The sequence below is a fragment of the Ochotona princeps genome, chromosome 2, assembly GCF_030435755.1.
Source record: "Ochotona princeps isolate mOchPri1 chromosome 2, mOchPri1.hap1, whole genome shotgun sequence".
Classification (NCBI taxonomy): Eukaryota; Metazoa; Chordata; class Mammalia; order Lagomorpha; family Ochotonidae; genus Ochotona; species Ochotona princeps.
Genome location: NC_080833.1, coordinates 125,364,250 through 125,387,509, shown reverse-complemented (window position 1 = coordinate 125,387,509; position 23,260 = coordinate 125,364,250). Strand labels below are relative to the sequence as shown.

General features: G+C 51.7%; 1 pseudogene; it reads left to right on the top strand.

Annotated features, from left to right (window-relative positions):
• The window catches only part of LOC131477949 (paired box protein Pax-7-like), a 46,012-nt pseudogene extending 23,973 nt beyond the window's left edge, over positions 1 to 22,039 (top strand).
• Positions 22,040 to 23,260: the final 1,221 nt, after the last annotated feature.

Sequence of the window (23,260 nt, the reverse complement as noted above, 5' to 3'; positions counted from 1 at the left end):
CCCTGTGCTGCAGTGGGAACCTGGAGGGGAGGGGAGCAGTGGAGTAGAGACCCCGAGCAGGAGAGAGAAAAATGGAACAGAGCTGCCCAGGTCCCCAGCTGGTCCTTAGCCGCGCCTGTCCTCCCCAAGCTGCCTCCAGCTGAGTGTGATTTTGCTATTTATTTACATGTAATTATTGCTATGAGGTGCAGATATTAACGCTGTCAAGAGCAATTTGCTCTGACATTTTTCACTCGCTCAGCACCCCCGCCACTCTCGACAGGGCCCGGGGCTCTCCCGGATCAGAGGCAACTGATGCTGATGGTGGAGGACCATTGTCAGAAAGTTGGGGTCCACAGTGCCAACCCTAGGGGTGATCCCAGCAAGGCTGTGGCTCAAGGAGTGGGAATACAGTTCAAAGCCTGTCCGCTCCATTCCCTGGTCTCCTCTCCAGGAGGCACAGCATGGCACCTGGTCGCTGAGGTGCTTGGGTGGAGCCAGTCAAGCTGCTTAGGCCTCCTGTACAGGGTGGGCAGCACCTGAGCCAGCCCCACACTCAGGGAGACAGGTTTGGATGGATGCCTCTGAGTCCCAGCCCATCACTTAGTGCTGCTGCAGATAGAGCACATTCTGCAGCTTCCTAAAGCCTCAGCTTCCCAAGCTGTGCAATGGAACATTTTTCATCATAACCATATTCTTTGACTCCAAGCCAGTTTGGTGCTGGTACTTTCTTGAGTTTTTGTCAGAAGGTGTGGGTTGAAGTTTTTGCTCAGCTTCCTGTCACCCGGTCAGCACCAGGTACGGAGGCCCAGAGCATTCCAGTTTCAGAAATATGGGCACATGTGTCCTTGAACCGTGTCCTTCAGACATGGTGTTGGTGCTGCCTGCACACAGCAGGCTCTGATTCTCACTCCATGCAAGCATCCCAGGTGCCAGGGGCCATTTCATGCCTATAGAAACTGAGGCCCGGGCAGGCATTTGTTCATGTCACTGGCTGATTGTGCAGAGTGGGCAGGCAGCGTCTAGGCATCACGGCCAGGAGGCCCTAACGCATTGTGATCAGTGCCGGCTTATGTGCCCAGGTATTAACGAGGCCTCGCTACCACCACTCAGCTCCTGCCATGGGTAATCTGCATCCCCATCTCAGACAATTACCAGCAGAGACCCCCCCATCCCCACCCCCACCCCGGGTAGGGGGGCTTTGAGCCCTGGCCTCCCAGTCCTCCTTCCTTCCAACCTGGGCTGGGGCCAGAGTCAGGAAGTCCCCCTCCCCTTCCTTCCCGAGGCTCAGCCAATTAGGCCCCTGACACCTGGAGCCGCTGACAAACTGTTTTTGTCACTTGCTCTCTGTCTTTCATTAGGACTGCATAGGAGGGGGAGAGGGAGAAGGCGCGGGAGACGGGCTCTTTCATGCTTAGTAAGGCAAGATACATTAATTACAAAACGGCCATTTGCCGCGTGAAAGTGTGCTAATTAAATTTATGCAATCATTATCTTTAAATAGTCATATCTTTCCCGGCGATTGGCCCCTGCCTTCCCCAGCCCCGCCACTGCTCTAATCGCTCTAATCCCTGGCCAGCGTTTATCGCACCATCAGAGATGGGCTCTGAATCCCCCCTGCGTCCCACCAGCTCCAGCACCCGTCAGGGGTCCGGAATCCTTGGATCCATCCTGGCATGGTCATCTTAAGGCTGCAGCCAACCTCAGAATCTCCCCCGGGGGGTGGGGGAGCTCAGATGTTTCTAGATGTTTCTGGATATTCAAAGATTGATGCCTTAGAGACCAAACATTGGAAGCATTCTGTCCACCCGCCTTCCCCACCTGCAGACAGCCTTTAACCTAAAGGCACGGAGGCCCCAGGGGTGGGGGGCTCCTTGAAGTCCATTGGGTTGCAGAATTGGGGAGGGGTTATGAGCAGGCAAGGCCCTGTGTGCCCGCTATTCAGATAGATTCACTCATCTATGTATTTGCTTACTCATTCATCCATTTTTTTTTTCACACGTTCATGAATCTGCTCACTTAGAATGTTTGTCAGGCACCTGCTAGTTGTCAGGCATGGGGTATAAAGTGAGGATCTGCCCCCAGGCAGTTCCTGGGGTGGTATGTGTGTGTGTGCGCGCACGCAAGTTTGTCTTGGCAGGCAGTGACACAGCATCAGGCCCAATCTGTATGAGCCAGAGGCTGGGCTGCGCCGTTCTCCTGGACCAGCTGCAAGTGCAGGGATGGGATGTGTCTGCACTCAGCTTAGCCAGGTCTTTCCCTCCACCCACCAGGAGGCTCACACCCAGACCTCTGGTGCACACCCACACATGGTCCATCCTTGCCCCTTCACCCACACAGAGCTTGCCCCTGGAGTCTCCTCCTGAGAGGAAGATGGGGAACCCTATGCTGGTTGGAGATGGTGGTTGGGGACCTGAGCTGAGGGCCTGGACCCATCCCTGCAGAGTGCCACCTGGGAGAACATGTATGGGACATGTGTGCCCCATGCGTGTGCTGTGCTTAGTCCCCTACACACATTCAGTCATCCACAGACTGACACATGCACACACAGATCACCCACACCTAGGCAGCGCTCAGCAGTGGTGTGCCTAACCCTTCCTAGGCATGCACAGAACTCCCCTCCACAGATACCCATATAGCACACCCACGTGCCCATGCATACATACACCATGTTCCTTACACATGTGAAGAGTTAATGCACACACACACAGTGAGTTACTGAATGAACTGTCCGTGGTAAATGAAGACCACTACTGGATGCAGCGGTGACTCTGGATGAACCCCTAAACCTCAGTTCCCTCATTCAAATACCGGGGTGACTGGTTCCTGGAGTGGTGGTGAGGCCTAGGGCCGCGGTCTGTCAACTTTCAGGGGACAGCAGCAGCCAGGCTGGAGCTGGTTTGGCGGGAGTGGTAAAAAAGGAAGGGAGTGGCTGAGTCACCTTTGAGTGCAGCCGCTGAGATCCGCAGTCGACCCTCAGACCTCAGGACCCGCAGACGCTGTGGCCGTGAGGACCACCAGTGATCAGGACCCGCTGGCACCTGCCCACCCTAGGCGCCAGGACCCGCCAGGACCTGCACCCGCTGCAGACATCAGGACCTGAAGTCATCAGGACCCGCTGGCATGCGCCCACCCTAGTCGCCAAGCCCCACCAGGACCTGCACCCGCCTGCACCCGCCGCAGTTTCCAGGTCCCATCGGGACCCGCCAGGACCTGCACCTTCCTGCAATCGCCAGGAGACGCACCCGCAGCGAGGGTTCCCACCAGAGGAAGAGGCAGACTGCAAGTACCTGAGGTTTGAGTGAGTTGGGTGGGGACAGTGGTGGGTTGGAGGCTCCGGGAGTTGGCCCCCCAGGGGCATGCACAGAGCCTGAACACCCTTGGTGCTCATCTCCCCGCCCCTCCCCCCCGAGACTCCAGCGTCTAGGGACACAGGGCGAGTGCCTTGAAACTGCCAAAACTGTGTCTGGGAGGTGATGCACAGCGGGCCTCTGCGCTGAGGAGAAAGGCAAAAGGCACACTGAATACTCCACCATGCCTTTGCGGTCTGGCACACAGCTGCGCGGTGCTATCCCACAGGAAACCGAGCACGCCTCTGGGCTGGACAGTCCTGTGCTAGCTCTGGGGTGGGCAGGCTTGAGCAGGAGGCGCTTTCAGAGAGCACCCGGAACACCCCACGCCCTATAGTCCCGTGCTTGGGAGACACACCAGGAGGGCACTGCGGACCCGCGTGCAGGAGGTGTTCCCAGAGAGCACCTGGAACCTCCACGCCCTGCAGTCCCTGGCACTGCGGACACACCAAGAAAGCACCCCGAATCCTCCGAACCCTGTGATCCCACGCACACAGAGGGCGCGCACAGAGAGTGCCTTCACTCCCCCACACCCTGTGGTAGCATACCTGTAGGGGACGAGCTGAGAGTGCGCTTTGAATCCGCTGGGCCCTGGAAGTGGCGCCCTGAGGTCCAGTGTTCTGGAGACGCACCAAAAGTGCCTTGAAAATTCCCACACCCTGCTACTCCATGCCTGCAGACTCCGATCTCTACAGGATAGTGCTTGGAGACCCCTCAGCACGCTGGTGCCTAGGTCTCTCAAAAAAGAAACACTAACACAATGGGAAGAAATACCAGAAAAGGTAATGATCCAGATGAGAGAGCCAACACCCCACCAATAAAGGATCAAAAGCCAATGTCTATTTCGGAGATGCGAGATGAAGACATAGAAGATCTACCAGATAAGGAATTCAAAAAAATAATGTTAAAATATGTCAGAGACAATGAGAAGAATTGGGAGGACTTCAAGGAATTCAAGAACCACATAGTCACAGAAATACAATAAATGAAAAGTAAAATCCTTGACTTAGAGCACAAAATTGAGAGCCTAACCAACAGAACAAATACAGCAGAAGAGAGGATCTCTGAAATGGAAGACACACAAAATGAACATACCCAGTTCATTAAACAGCTGGAGACAAGTCTGAACAAAGCCAATAAGACCATACAAGAAATGAAACACAACCTCAGAAAATCGAATATTAGGATTATTAGCCTTCCTGAAGGAGCGGAAAAAGAGTCAGGAATGCAAATGGTGCTCGAAGAAATTATACAGGAAAACTTTCAAAACACTTGGAACATGAACCCAGCCCAAATCCAGGACGGTCAGAGGACTCCCAGCAGATATGACCCAAAGCGATCTTCACCCAGACATATGGTGCTCAAGTTCCACTCCAACGAAGACAAAGAAAGAATCCTGAGACAAGTACGAAGCAGAGAAAAGATCACATACCGGGGAAAACCAATCAGGATCACTGCTGACTTCTCTGAAGAGACCTTACAAGCAAGAAGAGAATGGACAAAGATCTTCCAAATCCTGAATCAGAACAACTGTCAACCAAGAATATTGTACCCAGCAAAGATCTCATTCATATTTGAGAAAGAAATCAGATACTTTCATAGCAAAGAGAAATTAGAAGAATATGCCAGCACAAAACCAGCTCTACAAAATCTCCTTAGAAATGCACTAAATCCAGAAAAAAAAAGGAGGTGAATCATAAGCAAAAATGGCAAACACGAAGGTCTCCCCACTAAAGTCCACACAAGGAAGGGCAATTACACAGATATCAACACCCACAAAAACAAGTATGGCAGGGCAAAATCACAACCTCTCAATTTTAACTCTTAACACAAATGGCCTGAACTCACCAATCAAAAGGCATAGATTAACAGAATGGATTATCAAACAGCACCCAACTATCTGTTGCCTACAAGAGACATATCTAACCAGAAGAGATTCGAAGAAGCTGAAAGTGAAAGGTTGGAAACAGATATTTCATGCCAATGGATGAGAAAAAAAGGCTGGGGTAGCTGTCTTAATTTCAGATGATGTGGACTTCAATCTGACACACATCAAAAAGGACAGGGAAGGACATTATATATTGGTGAAGGGACTGATCCATCGGGAAGTAATTACCATTGTGAACATATATGCACCAAATTCAAACGCACCTAGCTACGTGAAGCAATTACTCACGGACTTAAGGGGAGACATAGATATGCACACAATAATAGTGGGTGATCTTAACACCCCACTAACAACAATAGACAGATCAACAAAACAAAAACTCAACAAAGAAACAACAGAGCTCGTACAAACAATAGAACAACTGGACTTGGTTGACATCTATAGAATTTTTTATCCTAAGGCCACAGATTATACATTTTTTACAGCAGTGCATGGCACCTTCTCCAGGATCGACCACATGATAGGACACAAAGCAAATATAAATAACTTCAAAAAGATAGGAATCATACCATGTACCCTCTCAGACCACCACAGAATGAAACTGGAAATCAGCAATTCAAAATGCCCCAGGAAATACAGAAACTCTTGGAGGCTGAAAAATATGCTGTTAAACGAACAATGGATCAGAGAAGAAATTAAAGATGAGATCAAAAAATTTATGGAAACCAATGAAAACTCTGAAACAACATTCCAAAATTTGTGGGACACTGCCAAAGCAGTGCTACGGGGTAAACTCATCGCAATTGGAGCTCATGTCAAGGCCCAAGAGAGGCGCCAAATACAGGAACTAAACACACACCTCCAGGAATTGGAAAAACAACAGCAGAAGAGCCCCACACACAATAGGAAACAAGAAATCATCAAAACAAGGGAGGAAATTAATCAGATAGAAATTAAAAAAATGATACACAAAATCAATGAATCAAAAAGCTGGTTTTTTGAGAAGATAAACAAGATAGACACCCCACTGGCCCGACTGACAAAGAAAAAACAAGAGAAGGCAAGAATTAACAGCATCAAAGATGAAAAAGGCAACATAACAACAGACACCGCATCCATTAAGGACAATTAGAAATTACTACAAAGCACTATACTCCAACAAATCAGAAGATCACCAAGAAATGGAAAAGTTCTTAGACTCACACAACCTGCCAAAACTTAGCCCAGAGGCAACAAACGACCTGAACAAGCCCATAACTGAAGCAGAGGTTGAATCAGTGATTAAAGACTTCCCAACAAAGAAAAGCCCAGGCCCAGACGGCTTCACTACAGAATTCTACAAAACATTCTGAACAGAACTGACCCCAATCCTCTACAAACTCTTCAAAACAATAGAAAAAGAGGCAACCCTTCCAAACTCATTCTATGAAGCCAACATTACCTTAATCCCAAAACCGGGCAGAGAACTAACAGAGAAGGAAAACTACAGACCTATCTCTTTGATGAACATTGATGCTAAGATTCTCAACAAAATCCTAGCCAACAGAATTCAAAAACACATCAGACAGATCGTTCATCCAGATCAAGTAGGATTCATCCCTGGAATGTGGGGATGGTTCAACATTCGGAAATCCATCAATGTGATACACCACATCCAAAAACTGAAAAACAAGAATCACATGATAGTATCAATAGACGCAGAAAAAGCTTTCGACAAAATCCAACACCACTTCCTACTAAAGACCCTAACCAAGGTAGGCATAGATAGAAAAATCCACAACGTAATTAAAGCCATATATGAAAAACCCAACGCCAGCATCATACTGAATGGAGAAAAACTGGAACCCTTCCCACTGAGATCTGGAACAAGACAGGGATGTCCACTTTCTCCACTGCTATTCAACATAGTCCTAGAGGTACTCGCTGAGGCCATAAGACAAGAAAAAGAAATCAGAGGAATCCAAATGGGAAACAAAGAAATCAAGCTCTCACTATATGCAGATGATATGATTCTTTATGTAGAAGAGCCAAGAGACTCAATACAGAGACTGCTAGAACTTGTACGAGAGTTTGGTAGAGTGGCAGGGTACAAAATTAATGAACAAAAATCAACAGCCATAGTGTATGCGAACAGCCCCAAGATGGAAAAAGACTTAACCAGCAAGATACCATTCAAAATAACAGAGAAAAGTATGAAATATCTGGGAATAAATCTAACCAAAAATGTAGGAGACTTATTTGAAGAAAACTACAAACTACTTAAAAAAGAAATGAACAAGACCTCAAAAGATGGAGTAACATCCCATGCTCCTGGATAGATAAAATCAATATCATTAAAATGTCTATACTGCCAAAAGCAATATATACATTCAATGCAATCCCAATCAAATTGCCCAAAACATTCTTCATGGAAGTGGAAACAATGATCCAAAGGTTCATTTGGAAACACAAAAAACCACGGATAGCTAGAACCATCCTGAAGAATAGGAAGTTAGCAGGGGGAATCACAGTTCCGGACCTCTGGACATACTATAGGGCAGTGGTTATCAAAACAGCGTGGTACTGGCACAAAGATAGAGAGGAAGATCAATGGAGCAGAATAGAAACGCCAGAAGGAAACCCACACAGATACAGCCAAATAATCTTTGACAAAAAGACAAGTGACAATCCAGGCAAATGGGAAGGTCTGTTCAATAAATGCTGTTGGGACAACTGGTTAATAGCCTGCAGAAACAAAAACATAGATCCACATCTCTCACCATACACTAAGATCAGATCTAAATGGATAACAGAACTAAACCTACATCCAGAAACCTTCAAACTTTTGGAAGAAAATGTTGGAAACACACTGGAACACTTAGGGGTAGGCCCTCACTTCCTAAAAAAGACTCCAAAAGCAGTAGAAATTGAGACCAAAATAAACAATTGGGACCTCATCAAACTAAGAAGCTTCTGTACAGCTAGAGAAACAATCAACAAAGTAAAAAGGCAACCCACAGAATGGGAGAAGATCTTTGCACATGACATAGGTGATAGAGGGCTGATCTCCAGAATATACAAAGAGCTACAAAACAACCAAAATGTCAAAACAAACAAGCCACTCAAGAAATGGGCACGGGAAATGGGCAAACACTTCACAAAGGAACAAACCCAAATGGCAAATAAACATATGAAAAAATGCTCAAGTTCCCTGGCAATAAGGGAAATCCAAATTAAAACATCAATGAGGTACCACCTAACGCCAGTAAGACTTGGCCCACATGAATAAAAGCACCAACAACACTTGCTGGCGAGGTTGCGGGGAAAAGGGAACCCTACTCCACTGCTGGTGGGGCTGCAGGCTGGTACAGCCTCTATGGAAATCAGTATGGAGAATATTCAAACAACTCAAAATCAACATACTGTATGATCCAGCAATAGCACTCCTAGGAATATATCCAGAACAATTGTTTTATGAGAAACCAACATGCACTCCTATGTTCATAGCAGCACAATCAGTAATTGCAAAAACATGGAAGCAACCAAAATGCCCATCAACAGAGGATTGGATAAGAAAGCTATGGTTCATCTACTCCATGGAATACTACTCAGCTATTAAAAAAAACAAAATGCAGTTCTTTGTGGCCAAATGGGCCAAACTGGAAAGCATAATGCTAAGGGAAATGAGCCAATCTCAAAAGGTTAAATACCACATGTTTGCCTTAATTTAAGATGATATGATGTTATGTATAACATGTTATGTTATGAATGTTATATGTTGTGTATAAACTAAAATTGAAATGTAAGTGAGGTGGTCACAGAAGTTGGCTAGGAACTCGCATTTACTTTTAACATATTGGTTACTCATTACTATGTCAATTCATTCCATAATGATGTAAATTTTTGCTGATGGTATGTTGGAGATTTCAATTGAGTAGGATGATACTCTGCTGCTTCAGACCAGAGAGGGTATACCTAAGAAGCCGTTGAACTTGACTGGACAATAAGATGCTGGACTCTATGTTTGGTATACGCTTGCAATGGGGGAATCTCAACTGAACTTGAGTTGTGGTTATGCAACAAGGTGGAGGAATCCACGATGGTGGGAGGGTATGGGGAGGGGTGGGGAGAACCCAAGTACCTATGAAACTGTGTCACATAATACAATGTAATTAATGAATTAAAAATAATAAATAATTAAAAAAAAAGGAAGGGAGTTGGAGCTTGCTGGCCAGACTGACTGGTGCAAGCAGTGTAGGGGTAGAGGGTTGTGGGGAGGGTTGGGGGTGAGCGAAGCTGGCAGGTGAGGGGCTGGGGACTGGAGCCCTGCAGGAAATCTTTTTTTTATTAATTATTATGCATTATGTGACAGTTTCATAGGCTCTGGGAATCCCCCTACCCTTCCCTCTCCCCTCCCCGCCCCAGTGGATTCCTCCACCTTGATGCAGTATTACAGTTCAAATTCAATCAAGATTCTTTCCTTGCAAACATATACCAAGCACAGAGTCCAGCTACTTATTGTCCAGATGGGTTGAGCAGCTTCCTGTGGAGACCATTTCTGGTCCGAAGTTAGAGCTGGTAGAATATCATCCCAGTCAATTAAGAGTCCCAATATAACATCAACAGCAATTTGCAATATTATGGAATTGACATGGATTTCAGTAACCAGTATGTTAAAAAAAAACAAAAAACGAAAAAACCAAAACAATAAAAAAAAAAAAAACAAGTCCTAACCACAACCTATGATTAGCTCATTGACATTTCAATTTTAGTTTATATACAGGACCGGCTGCTATATACCTTAAAATGGCTATAAGGTACCATCTTGTTTGGAAGCTCCCAGTCAGCACCTGAAGCCCATTACTGCTGTCCACAGCGGGCAGGCAGAGGGGAGGGGGCCCAGATCCTCTTAGTGGAGAATTGAGAGGCAGGGAGTGGTGGTGGCCGCTGCCTGGCTGTGAGATTTCTCCACTTGCACTAATCCCAGCATGGAGCTAGGATAGGCGGTGGGACTGGTGTGTGTGTGTGTGTGTGTGTGTGTGTGTGTGTGTGTGTGTGTGTAAAGGAGGGTGTGGAGAGTGTATTGGGGCTGCAGGAGGGTAGACTAGGCAGGCAGGTAAGTTATGGCACTGTGAGGCTGTCATGTCTGTGCCTGCGTGTGGAGGCGTGGGTCCTGGTGGCACATGGGGATGGGGAGGGGTGCTCTGCAGCTCGGCAGGTGCTGTCTTTGCTGTGTGCTCCTGCCAGCTCGTGTACGTGTCTCTGTGCCTGTCATGGCTCTTACAGGTGTGCATACTCATGGTGTGAGCATGACAACAGTGACGATTTGAAAACAGAGATTCTGAAAATTGTCTGCAGTTGGAATCTCTGGGGAGTCTTTTCCCCCCTGGGGGTCTTAAGTCAGCTCTGGCAAGTGGGTGTCGAGAACCAGGACCAACACAGACAGCAGACAGGTCCTAGCTCTTTGTAATGACGCAGTAAGAATCATTCAGGGTGGGGTCCTGGGCACCGTGATGGACTCTAGGCCCAGGCCTATAGGGGCTGGGTGGTGACCCAGGCCATCTTGGCTGACTCCCATGCTTGGAGACTACCCCTCTCCCAAAGATCAAGGGAATGGATAAGCTATACCTGCCACCTGCAGGCAAGAGCATCCTTGGACCCCCAGCTGGGGCCTGGGGCAGGAGGGCATTGTGGGTTTATACTGCCCTCAGTCTGTTGTCACTAACTCAGTGTCTGACTGTTCCCACAAGTTGTCTCCCCAATTTCACATGTGTATCAGGTATGCTTACATATTTGTGCCTGTCTCTGTGTGTAGGTGTGTGCATAGTGAGTTTCAAGCATAGTTGGGGTGCAGATGTAAGGGTGATAGGGACCCTCGATGGGGGTATCAAGACAACACTGCCTGCTCACCTGGCAGGAGGCATGATGCATGTGTTGCACTTGGCTCAGGCTGCTCTGTGCCCACGTGACATGGAGCGGGGACGTTCTTGGCCCTTGGGCTAGGAGAGGTCCCAGACTTACCAGCAGGACCTGCATTCCTGGTGGCTCCCTTTGTAGAGTTGGGAGCAAGTTGGGAGTAATGTGGGCTTATGTTCCGGGTAGTTCTTCATTCAGAAGCATTGGGTGCCAACTCCTCCTGGGGAAAGAGGAAGAGAGAGATGGTCCCTGACTCAAGGAGACCCCAGAGCTTGTTCACCAGGGACCAGGCCAGGACCTTGAGCCCCTTCGCCTCTCCCCCTCCTCCATCCCTCTAAATCGGGTGGGCAGGGGAGGGGAGACGTGGCATTGATCGGGAACAAATGTGGCACCGACACTGTGTTAACATTCTATGCGCATCTGCTCATTTAGCCCTTATAGTAAGGTTATAGGTGGCTACAGCGAGAATCATTCCCATCATGCAGATGAGAAAACTGAGGCACAGGGATTCCAGTAATTGTTCAGGGTCCCAGCTGGTCAATGGCAGAACGCAGATGCCAACACGAGACATCCCCACTCCCCATCTGTACTGCATGGCCCAGTGTCCTCTGCTGTGTCTTTTTGAACCTCAGAGTAAACATTTCTCGACTCCCCCCACCACTAGGCAGTGTCGGGATGGGAGCCCGACCTGCAGCTGATCCTGACATCCCTGATCTCATTATTTCAGGCCCTGTTCCCAGAGAGGTCCCGCCATCCTGACTTCATGGCCTCCAGCCCCTGCACCCCCGCTCCCCCATCCCACTCTGCATCCCGCTGCGGCCCCCGCCCACCTGGCCCCTGCCACAGAGCCCTGGTGATGGTGATCGCCCCTTCTAATTGCTGCCGTGCTCCCAGAGCTGCACTCGGTTATCACAGAGGAAGCAGATCCCGCAGCTCAGCCGACTCGGTCCCAGGCCCTCAGGGCCAGCTCAGGAACGGAGGAAATTCATTACATTTCTCGATCCCCTTCTTTTAAAGTAGGGGAGTGCGCAGGCAAGCAGGGGCTGTGCAAGGGGGGTTCCACCCCTGAAACCTGCTAGCCTCTCCCCAGGGGCGGGCGGAAGGGAGGGTGGGGCCCACGCTCCTCAATGATTTAGTCTGGTTGAGGCTGGGACTGATTTGGGGCAGAGTGGGAGGAAGGGGTTGGGGGCTGGGTGAGGGGGTGGGTGGACGAAAGGAGAGGAAGGGATGGCTATCAGTCAGCTTGACAGACAGGCCTGAGATTTGCCTTCAGATAAAACCTTACAGATGTGAAGGTTGGTATTGATTTTGAGTTAGTAACCGTAACGTAGCAAGAAGTAATACATTAGTGAGAGCAAGGTCACGGGGAACACGGCAGACCCACCCGGGGAGAGGTCGGAGCATTCTTGAGGGGGGTGGCTGACCACAACAGACCAGGACTTCCTCAAGTTCAAAAGTTTGCGGGCCCCAGACCTCAACTGGGCCCCTCCCCGTGGCCAAAAGCTTCTTGCATCTGCAGGCAGAGAGACCCCGAGAAGGGCTGGATGTGGGCGCCTCGCTGGGGCCTGCGGGGCTGGGCCAGCCTTTGGCAGCCTGTGGTGGGGTGGGGTGGGGCTCTGGGAAGCCTGGGTGACCTCATCCCACCTGTGTGATGCCAGATGAGCCTGTGCCTCAGTCTCTGGTGGTGGCTGTCCCGGTTGCTGGTACCACCCTGACTGGAGACCGGAGGGTGGGGAGAAAGCCAGCTGCTGTGTCCTCAGGCCTCCAGGGACTTGAATGCCTTTTGGCCTAGGTCACACATCTTCATTCATGCCGACCCAGATGTGGAGCTGATTGGGTGTTCCAGGACAAAGCCCATGGAACAAATCCCATTCTAGGAGGTGCTCCCTGGGCTTGAGCTCTTCAGGAACTGGCCTGTGGTGGCCAGGACCAAGGTCTCCAGAGCTTGAACAGAGGACTGTGGGAGGCCTGCAGCACCCAGGATTTTGGTCTGAACCTTGACCTTCTGCTTCCCCTCTCAGGGCCTTTGCACTTGCTGATTGGCCTGCCTGGAAACTTGTGGCTGGTTCTTTGTAGTCCTGCTGAACGTCTCCTCTCCCTTGCCCAACTCCCCCTCCAACACCCCATTCCACATCCCCTTACTTTTCCTCCCTAGCATTTTTCAGGATCAGAAATGGCCATTTATTTGTAGAGCTTCCTGCTCTAGGAGGATGTGCAATTGGGCTCGCTCATTGCTGTATCCTCTGTGACCAGTTCAATGGTGCATCAAACCTGCTCACAAACACCTGTTTCATGAATATGCATGAAGGAGGCAGAGCTTTCTTAAGCTCACTGTCCGTGGCAGACACAGCACAGGTCGTGAGGCTGCAGCTGTGGCTGAAACCCAGCTCCACGCTGCCATTAGAGAACTCAAGGTCCGGCCCTGTCCTTGGCCTGGTGCAAGTGACCCTCCGTGCAGTGTTTGTTGAATGAGTATGCATGAGAGTGCAGGAGGCAGCATGTGGCTTGGTGCAGCTCAGATGCAGTGCAGAGGAGGGAGGTGGAGCTGGAGGTAGGAGGCCAGAGGTTGGGGTAGGAGGCCGAGGGCAGACTACATCAAATCCTCGAGGAAGGTTCTGAAGAGCCCTGGGTAAGTCCTGGGGGATGGGGTCAGGTTGGATGTCAGTTCCATAATGGTCCTTGTCTTTCAGACTGGGTGCTGGTCTGGGCACTGCTTGCAGCCTGTCTCAGAGCTAACTCCTGCATCCTCTTCCTTATTCCTCTCCCTTTCTCGCTTGTAAGTTTGACATTTTGGCAATGAGCAGGTGGGAAAAATGGAGCAAGGGCTCGAGTCCCTTGCCCCGTGATCCTGAGGGCTAGGAAATGGGACCCCTGTGTTCTCCCCAGGCTCTCAGGGCCCAGGTCTCCGATGAGTGGATGGTGGAGTCTGAGTTTATGGGAGATGAAGTGTTGCTTGAGTGTTGATTTATCACTTTAGGTAGGAAGGAAGGTCTAGCCTGGGAACCTGTCTCCTAAGCCCCAGGGTGATATTAGATCACTGAGATGCCTCTGGGATCCTCCCTTCCCCTTCCTGTTCATACCACCCCTCCTACCAGCCCCCAGCAGCCTCCTGGGCTGAGGACCTCCAATGCAGATGGTAGAAAGAGCCCAGTGCCATCTGAACCTCACGCATGGCTGTCCCCTCACCGAACTGCCACCTCGCCATGTTGAAGACCTTGACAGCATATGTGGGGCTCAGGTCCCCAAGATACTAGGAATATCCACAGAGAGGAAGTGGAGGAGCTGTCCCCAGAGAATCCATGTCGGCCAGGCCAGGCCTCTGGAGAACGTGGACAGGGAACTCTGGGCAGTGGAAGCATCATTGCTGGATGGCCATGGCCAGCTGTCTTCCCCACACCCCTCCCGCATAGCTCACCAGCTGCTGCCACCTGCAGGTGCTTTTTCTGAACCCACAGCATGGACAGAGAGCACCCCCTGGGTCTCGCCTACCAGATGTGGATCTGCTCAGCTCCTCCACTGAGGGCAGACAGTGTGCTTGCGTCTTCCTGAAGTCCCTGGGACTCTGGGTCTGAGGCTGAGGACATGGTCACCCTGTGTGCGTGCTTGTTAAATGAGGAAGTGAATGCCTCCCTGTCCCAGCGCCTGGTTTTCAAGATGAATTGCTCAAGACTAGCCTTGGCCTGGCAGCCAGATTGCCACTACTGATGGCATGGTCCTGTTGGCTGTGGCTACGTCTGATGGCCACTGACATCAGGACTGATAGCATAGTGGGAGGTGGGTGAACAACCTTGGCTTTGTGTTGGTGCTTGTAGGAAGCTGCCCATCTGGAGACGCTGAGAGCAGGGCTAGCCTAGTACAGGAAAGGGGTAGAGCCAGGAAGATCCAGAATCCTACTCTAATATGTGTGTTGGAGGAGGGTGACACCCCAGTCTGGTGGAGGAGGCATAGTTCTCTGACTTAGGAGAGCTCCCAAACTGAGGGCAAAGGTACCATTACTTATGCAGGTCATGCATGCAGGCAATGCATTTGTTTGTTCATTCATTCAGGATGCACCTTTGGGCCAGTTTCTGGGGAATAAGGGAGTAAATTGGGTCTGGCACCTGAGGGCAACCAGTGGAGGGGGTGCCCCACGGGTCAGGACTTGGGCAGGAGAAATGCTGAAGACCAGTGACTGCCTCATGCGTAGGATTTACAGAACAGATAAACTGAGGCCTCCCCATACTGCAGGGACCTGGAGGGAAGAAGCAGGCCCAGTCCTGCTTCAGGGCTGCCTGACCCTGTCCACAGGCTCGTCCTTGTGACACTGACCCTCTGTCCCCTGCAGGTCATGAGCATCCTCAGCAACCCTGGCGCCATGGCCCCCACAGCCGCAGGCCGACTTCTCCCTCTCCCCACTGCAGTGGTCTGGACTCGGCCACCTCCATCTCGGCCAGCTGCAGCCAGCGTGCCGACTCCATCAAGCCTGGAGACAGCCTGCCCACCTCCCAGTCCTACTGCCCGCCCACCTACAGCACGACCGGCTACAGCGTGGACCCCGTGGCTGGCTACCAGTACGGCCAGTATGGCCAGAGTGAGTGCCTACAGCCCCGAGTGTACCACTCCCCTCCCTCATTCCAAGGGCTCCTGCTTACTTCTAGAGAGAGCAGTCTGGTGTTAGGGTGTGGGCACCTGTTTTGCAGATGGGGGAGTTCAAATCCAGATAGGAGACAGACTTAGCCCAAGATGACACTGAGCTGAGCATCCAAGTCCCTTTTCTCAGCCAGGTCCCTTTTCTTTTCCTTTGGATTCCCGTGGAAACATCACTTCGCATTTTCCTGTGACCACATGTCAAAATGTAAGAAGAAACAAGTGGTATTACTTTTACTAACATGTCATATTTAATCCCATATAGCCAGAAAGTGATCACTTCAATATGAAATCATGAATGAGTTACTTCACCCACTGCTCTTTGTGCTGGCTGGGTGAATGGAATGAATGAATGAATGTGTTTGACAAGCAGTGTGTGTTTTACACTTACAGCCCATTGGAATTCAGACTCTAAATTTCAACATTGACACACCCAAGTTTTTCCAAAATAGAATTCTGAGTTTCCCAACCACAAAATGGCTAAATTGAAGAGCAGCTTTAAAATTCAAATTAGAACAACCTAAACAAACATTCGGAGTTTGGTTGGTGGTGTTCGCCAGTTCAGCTTTGCTGGGTGGTTCTGAGTACTGAGCTCTGTGCTTAACTGCCTGAGCCTGCGATCTCCCCAGACCCTACAATGGCCTCACTCGCTCATTCCAGCTGCTGTCCACTTGGCAGCAGCCTGGAGGCCAGGCCCACAGCCCCTTAGACCAAAGGCTGGAGGAAGGGCAGCAAGATGGGCCTGCAATGGGGGAGCAGGAGCCAGAGGGCACCCTCCTGCCCCACCTCCTCATGAGGCCTCACCTGCTGGTGTCAAACTAATCTGAAGGGCACACGGGGAGTGGGAAGAGGCCTCCAAGCCTGGGGGATCCTCTCCTCCAGCCGCAGCCCTGGCCTGACCTCTCCGACCTCTGCTTCCTGTACCCCTCTCCAGCTCTTCCTCACATGACCTTGGCCTCCATGGCTAAATGAGAGCCAGCTGTGTGGGCCTGCACTGTCCAGCTGCGTGTGTGTGTGGACCCTCCCTGTGCTTGGGCATGCTTGCTCGTGTGCAGAGAGGTGTCTGTTATGGATGTATGGTGACTTGTGTCTGCGCACACCATGTGCATGTAGTGTGTCTGAGCAACTAGCATGTGTGTTGGCAAACATCTTTGCAGAGAGGTGAGCATGTATGTGGGGGATGTGGCAGTCCTGTGTAGAAATATGCATATAGACTATTGATACATGAACATAGCTCACCTAGGTTGTCTGTATGGAATTTTATATGAATGTGTGTGTGCACACTTGTGGCAGTGGAGTATGTTAAAATGTTTTCAGGTGTATGCTTGTGGATGCGTGGATGCATGTATTTGGCATAGGTGTGCATGTGTAGCTGTGTATAACAAGTGTATGTACATGTGTGTAAATGTGTGTTTAGGCATGCACATTGCTGGCAGTGACTGCAATGTGTATGTGTGTGTGGATGGTCAGGTGCACTGTGGGCAGTGATTCAGGGGTACAGCCCGAGCAGCAGGGGTGTGAGGGTCGGGGGGAAGCACGGGCTTGCATGCATGTCTGAAAGCAGGGCGCATGAGAGTGTGTCCTAGGGCCCCGGGCGACCCCCTGACCCCGCCCATGTGTCCAGACTGCAGCGGGACACACATGCTCTTGATCAAGACTGAGAGCGGTTCCAGCGGCAGCAGGCCTGGGGCAGGCGTTAGTCACACCCGGAGCCCCGTGCCTTGATCCAGCGGCGCCTGCCCAATTCGGAGATAAAATTAACCCCAAAGTCAGCAAGGGCCGGTGGGGCAGGGTATCAAACAGGGAAGGGGCCCAGGAGGTGAGAAAGGAGTGTTTGTTCCCATTAGCTGGAGGAGTAGGGCACAAGTTCCTGGGCCTCAGCTCCCCTCCCCTCCTGTACCTTCCTCCAGCCCTCTTCTTCCTCTCACTCTCCTCCAGCTCCACCCCTGCCCCCCAGCTCCTCCAGAGAGAGCTCCAAGCTGCACTTGGGCTACTTCCTCCAACCCTTCCCAAAGAGATGCAGGCTCCCCCTCTCACCTGCTTACATCTGTCCTGGACTCCAGTTTAGCCCCAGGAGCACTGGCCAAAAGACATGGCCTTCATCGCTGTGATTCTCAAAAACTCTGGGCAGATGCCAAAACTAGAGTGTGGGAGAGTTAGGCAGCTTTCCCAAAGCCCCACAGCCAGGGGTGGTGGGCTTAGAGCCACCCTCACTTGATATTGCAGCCAAAACAGACTGTGTGAGACCCTTACTGAGACACCTGTACTTGCCCACATGTGGGTCTGTGCTCATCGCTTTACCTGCAGTTGGATGCAGGTAAGTCCTCACCCGTGTGTGTGTGTGTGTACGTACAGATGTGTAAGATTCAAACACACAAAACATATGGGTGTGGAAGCAAGGACACCTGCCTCCTGGACACCCACTCTGAGCTTGGCCTGGCAGTGTTTGTGGCTGCTGCCATTGCACGGCAGAGGACGTAGGGGCCCCACAGAGCAGTCACGTGCCTGAGGACACACAGCAGCACAAATCAATGAGTTCACAGCCACACCTGCAGCCCCGGTCCACACAGGGCCACAGACCGAGAAAATACATGAGCCAGGCTCTGGCCAAAGGGTCCTCCCCTTTTCTCTGGGCCCCCTGGTTCCCTAGAACTACTTCACCCCTTCTTTTCCTGCCCCGGCCATTGTCTGTCCATCTGTCTGTCACTGCCTGCCCCTGGGAGGGGCGGGGGGCCAGGGACGGGGCACCCGGCAGATTAGTATGGCCCTGGTGTTCCCAGAGGTCGGGGCTGTGCTAATGATGGGGCTGATGCGACGCAGAAGTGTGAAGAGAATGTTAATAGATCTGACAAGTCTAATAAGAGTTTGTGTCTGGAAGAGTCCCCCTCAGGGGCCGCGGACTGACAAGGCGCTGACGGCCGAGGTTTGTTTACTGTTTGGCATCACCGCCATATCTCCTGCCACCTCCCGCGTAATCTAATTTGAGATGTTTAGAACCCGGACACGGGTGCGAGGCAGAGAAGGGGACACGCAGGGACACAGGGACAGGGACGGCCACTGGTGGTGGTTGTGATAAGAGATGTCACAGCCTTGTCCCTTCCAGGCCCTCAGTCACCTCGTCCTTTCCAAGGTGGGGAGAGGTAAGCCCTGACCATGGTGTGACCTTGGTGTTGGCAGGGTCACCAGCCAAGGTAGGCTTCCTGGTGTTTTCTTAGGTACCTGGACAGGGTGAAGACAAGCTCCTACTATGCGCTGGGCCATGGCAGGTGTCTGGGAGAGGCACGAGAGGGGACACACCGAGTGATGCGAGGCGCAAGCAGCATCCATACAGCCCCTCCTTGCAGCAGTGCTGGGCAGGATTCTGGACTGGCTTTCTTCGGGGCCTCAGTTTCCATTCGTGCGCAGTGAGCACCCTCAGGCCTGAAGCCCATGGCTGTTGGAAGAGTCAAATGGGATTGGCTCAGCCTGGCACTCAGCGAGTGCTCATCCCTCATGCACATTTTCCCCAAAACCGGGCCTTTCAGCCCCACCCGCAAGCACAGCCCGTGGAGGACTTAGGGAGGAGGCACACAACAGCCTCTCGTGATGAGGATAGGATCTCCGACCTTGCCTGGAGAGTAAATGGCCCCCATTGAGAGTTGAGGTACAGAGACCTTTGTGCAGCCTCGGTGTCATGCATAATCCAGGTGCTGTTCCATGCAGGCTGCAGGTCTGGGTAGCAGCTAGCAGTAGAGTGTCAGACACAGGGCAGCTTCCAGGAAATGGGCCTGTCAGTGCTTCTGGCCTCAAGGACTGCCGTGTATATTAAGGGAAAGAAGAGCCAGAAGGACTTAGGAACTCTGTAAACGCTAGCACCTGCTCTTCCCATTCTGGTTCCTCGATCCAAGAGGGAGGCCTCTGGGCAGGTGGACTCTGGTGCCCAGGTGGGTCTGTCTGTAGGTGGCAGAGATGGGAATGCATCATGCCCTCGCTCCAGGATAAAGGACAGGCCTCAGGCAAGACAAGGCCAGCTGCAGCTATCTCTGCGGTGTCAGCTGGAGATCTGGTGGCTGCAGAGGGAGGACGGTGGCTCCTGGGCCTTAGCTAGGGCTTCCCTTCCCTCTCCTCCCCTGCCCAGGAGCCTGGAAAGCTCAGACATTCCAGAGCAACCCCAGGACATTGGCACATCATGGCAGCATCAGGGCAACTGAACCTCTGTGATGGCCATCTCTATTATTGTTGTTATTATTATTTACAGATTTATTTATTTTTATTGGAAAGGCAGATTTATAGAGAAGGAGAGGCAGATTATCTGTGTTCTGGTTCGCTCACCCAAATGGCTGCAAAATACCTGGAACTGAGCCAATCCAAAACCAGGAGCTAGGAGTTTCTTCTGGGTCCCCCATTTGGGTGCAGGATGATAAGGACTTGGGCTATGCTCTAGTGCTTTCCCAGGCCACAAGCAGGGAGCTGAATGGGAAGTAGAGCAGCTGAGACACGAACTGGCCCCCGTATGAGACATCAGCTCTTGAAGGGGGACGATTAGCCAGTTGAGCCACTGTACTGGGCCCTGTGACGGCCATCTTAAAAAGTATTTTCTCACAATAAGACTCCTCACAGCAGCCCTGGGGGAAGCCAGATTAGTTTCTCCCATTTTAGAAATGAAGGAGACAGACTTAAAGGGCAAAAGCTTTTGCCAAAACCACGCAAGCAGGAAGGAGCTGGGATGGCAAGTCTGCATTTGCCACCTTGCGTACTTTTCGCACCTACTGGAGGTCAAATTTTCCCACCAAGCCCACTTCTAGGGTCCCTGTGCCTGCCTTTAAACTCTTTATCCATGAGCCAGACAAAGCGTGGTCACAGGCACAGGCTTGTGGAGCTCCAAGGAGCTCTGCAGCCTCAGTACTATGAGTAGCCCCATTTTACAGACCAGAACCCTGAGGTTTGGAGGGGTAACACTGTGTGCTCCAGATTGCAAACTCAACAGTGGCAGGCCTGGATCATACAGACTACAAGGCCTCTCTGTGGGCCAGGAACCGGCATTGCCCACTTGCCTTTCTTGACTTCATCCTTAGGCTGTGCTTACCACCCAGGGGTGCCACCCATCTGCTCTTGGCAGGAGCCTGCTATGTTGGGGCAGCATGTAAAGCGTGGTCTTCTCTGGACAGGTGATAGGGCAGGTATGGAACCTGGCCTCAGGATTCCTGGCATGGTGGTGTTTCTGCCCATCTCTGCCTCCTGGAGTGTTGGCTTGGCCACAGTGACAGATCCTGGCTTTGGAGTCTACAGCCGTGTGTGTCAGGAGGCCTTGGCCAGGAGCCAGGAAAGGCCTCTGGTCAGGATTGATTGATGCTGCAGCCTCAACAGGCCCAATAAGGACAGCCAAGACAGAAAGCATGTGCACCTGGACCAGTGTCAGACACATGCACATACACGTGTACAGGTGCTTGTCCCTGGCTCAGGCGGCACTCACCTGTATGCAGTGTCAGTGCATGACAGATCTTCCCCCGTCTGTCTACTCAGAAGAGGGCACAGGACTCCTGCATGTATGCGCATGTGCTTGAGCAGGTGCTGCTCTTGTGTGATGTTCATCATGACTACATAGATAATCTTGATCCCACTCCACTTACACAGATATGCACACACAACCCTGTCTGGGTGGCCAGAACTGGGCCTCAATTCGCTGTGTGTCCGTCAGCCTGCTCTTCCTTCTGTATGGAGCACTCAGTTCATTAGAAGGCAGAAGGAGCTTGCCTCGTTACTAGCTGTCCTCAGCAGGACTTGCCAGATGGCCTCCATAGCAGGGCAATGTCAAGGACTGTTTGGAAGAGCAATTTTAATTCCCTTTTCAACAATGGGGATATCCTCTCGTACTTTCCCACAGGGCCCATGAGAGAGCTGAGCAAATAAGTGTTAGGTAAAGCTTTGCTGAATGATTGGACAAGAGTGAAAGAGTTTCATGAAGAGGTGGGTGGGTGGCTGGCTGGCTGGATTGAAGGAAGGATGTATGTGTGGGTAGATGGATTTATGGCTGAATGGATAGACTGGTAGGTGGATGGATGATGGATAAAGGATGGGTAGATGGATGGATGGATGGGTAAATGGATGGGTTGGGTGGGTGAACAGAAGGAAGGAGGTAGGGAGGAGGCGGATGGAACAATTTTCAAAAAGAACCTCCATATCTGAGTTTCTGTCTCTCTCCCCAGCTGCTGTTGACTACCTGACCAAAAACGTGAGCCTGTCCACACAGCGCCTCATGAAGCTGGGGGAGCACTCGGCCGTGCTGAGACTGCTGGCAGTGGAAACTGGCCAGGCCTACTAGGGTCCCTGGGATGACTTGCCCCAGGCTCAGCCCCACCCAGCCTTGCCTGACCCCTGAGCCTCCTGGCCTCTGCTCCCTCCTGCCCCTGGAGCCTCTGGAGCCTCAGGAGGCCTAGAAGGGAGACCCTTTCCTTCTCATTGCCCAGGCCCTGGAGGGGCACAGCTCACATTGCTCACCTGCGTAACGGACCCAGTTCATGACCCCTGGGCTTGTGCGACCCCGTGCTAGCCCCAGAGGGTCCTGCTAACCTTCAGTGCTCCCACAGTCCAATCGACTGTGGCCTCTTGGCCATCTCACCTCAGTGGACTCTGTGGCTTCCCCTGAACAGAACACCTCTGCCCCTCACCCCAAAAAGGATGGCGCCCATGACGAGGGCCTTGAGCCCTTGGGCTCTGGATGCAGGGGTGCCCTGGTGGACATGGAGGTGAAGCCCACAAGGCCACTGTCAGTAGAAAGGGCTGGGAGCTGGCCCCAAGTCAGGTCCGTGGCCCAGCATCAGAAGCAAAGCCCTTCCCTCCCATGGACACTGGACCCTAGTAGAGGGGCCTGGCCCTGGGTTCTTACCATGAAGTGACCAGGGTGACCGTCGGCCTCCACCCAGGGATTGGGTGGGGGTGCTTCAGGACCGTCCCCACACATCTCTGCTTGGGAGGGGTGTTGTAGGAGGGCCACAGCCCAGGGAGAAAGACCAGGAATGGGCTTTATCAGGGAGTAGGACCCTGTGACAGCAGGGCTTGTCAGCCCCAGAGCAGGCATCTGGAAGCAGAGAGCTTTCAGCCTGCAGCTCGGCCTCCAATCTTGTCTACCCCCATGGAGGGCCTGGGCTTGTGGAACCTTTTAGTTTCCTCAGATGGGCTGGGGAGAGGGACATGGCAGTGAGGGGGCTGAAGGCAGTCTCAGAAGGGCCTTTGCTTGGGGGTTTGAGCCAAGGTGTTCGCTTGCAACCTTCAAGTCCGCACCAGGAGCTGAGCTGCACAAAGCCTGCTACAGAGTGCTGAGCCCCTTCTGCACATGCCTATTTTCATGGTGGGAGTTCGAGGGGGGGACCTCCAAGGGGCAGAGACCTTGGGAGTTGAGCTTTGGGCCCAGGCAGGGGTTGCTTGCCCCACAGGAAGGCCCCTGAATCCCTCAGCTGCTGTCCCATGCAGAGTGGCATGACTCAGTGAAGTCAAATGCCCAGCCAAGGAGCTTGTGTCTCATGATGCCCCACAGCTGAACTAG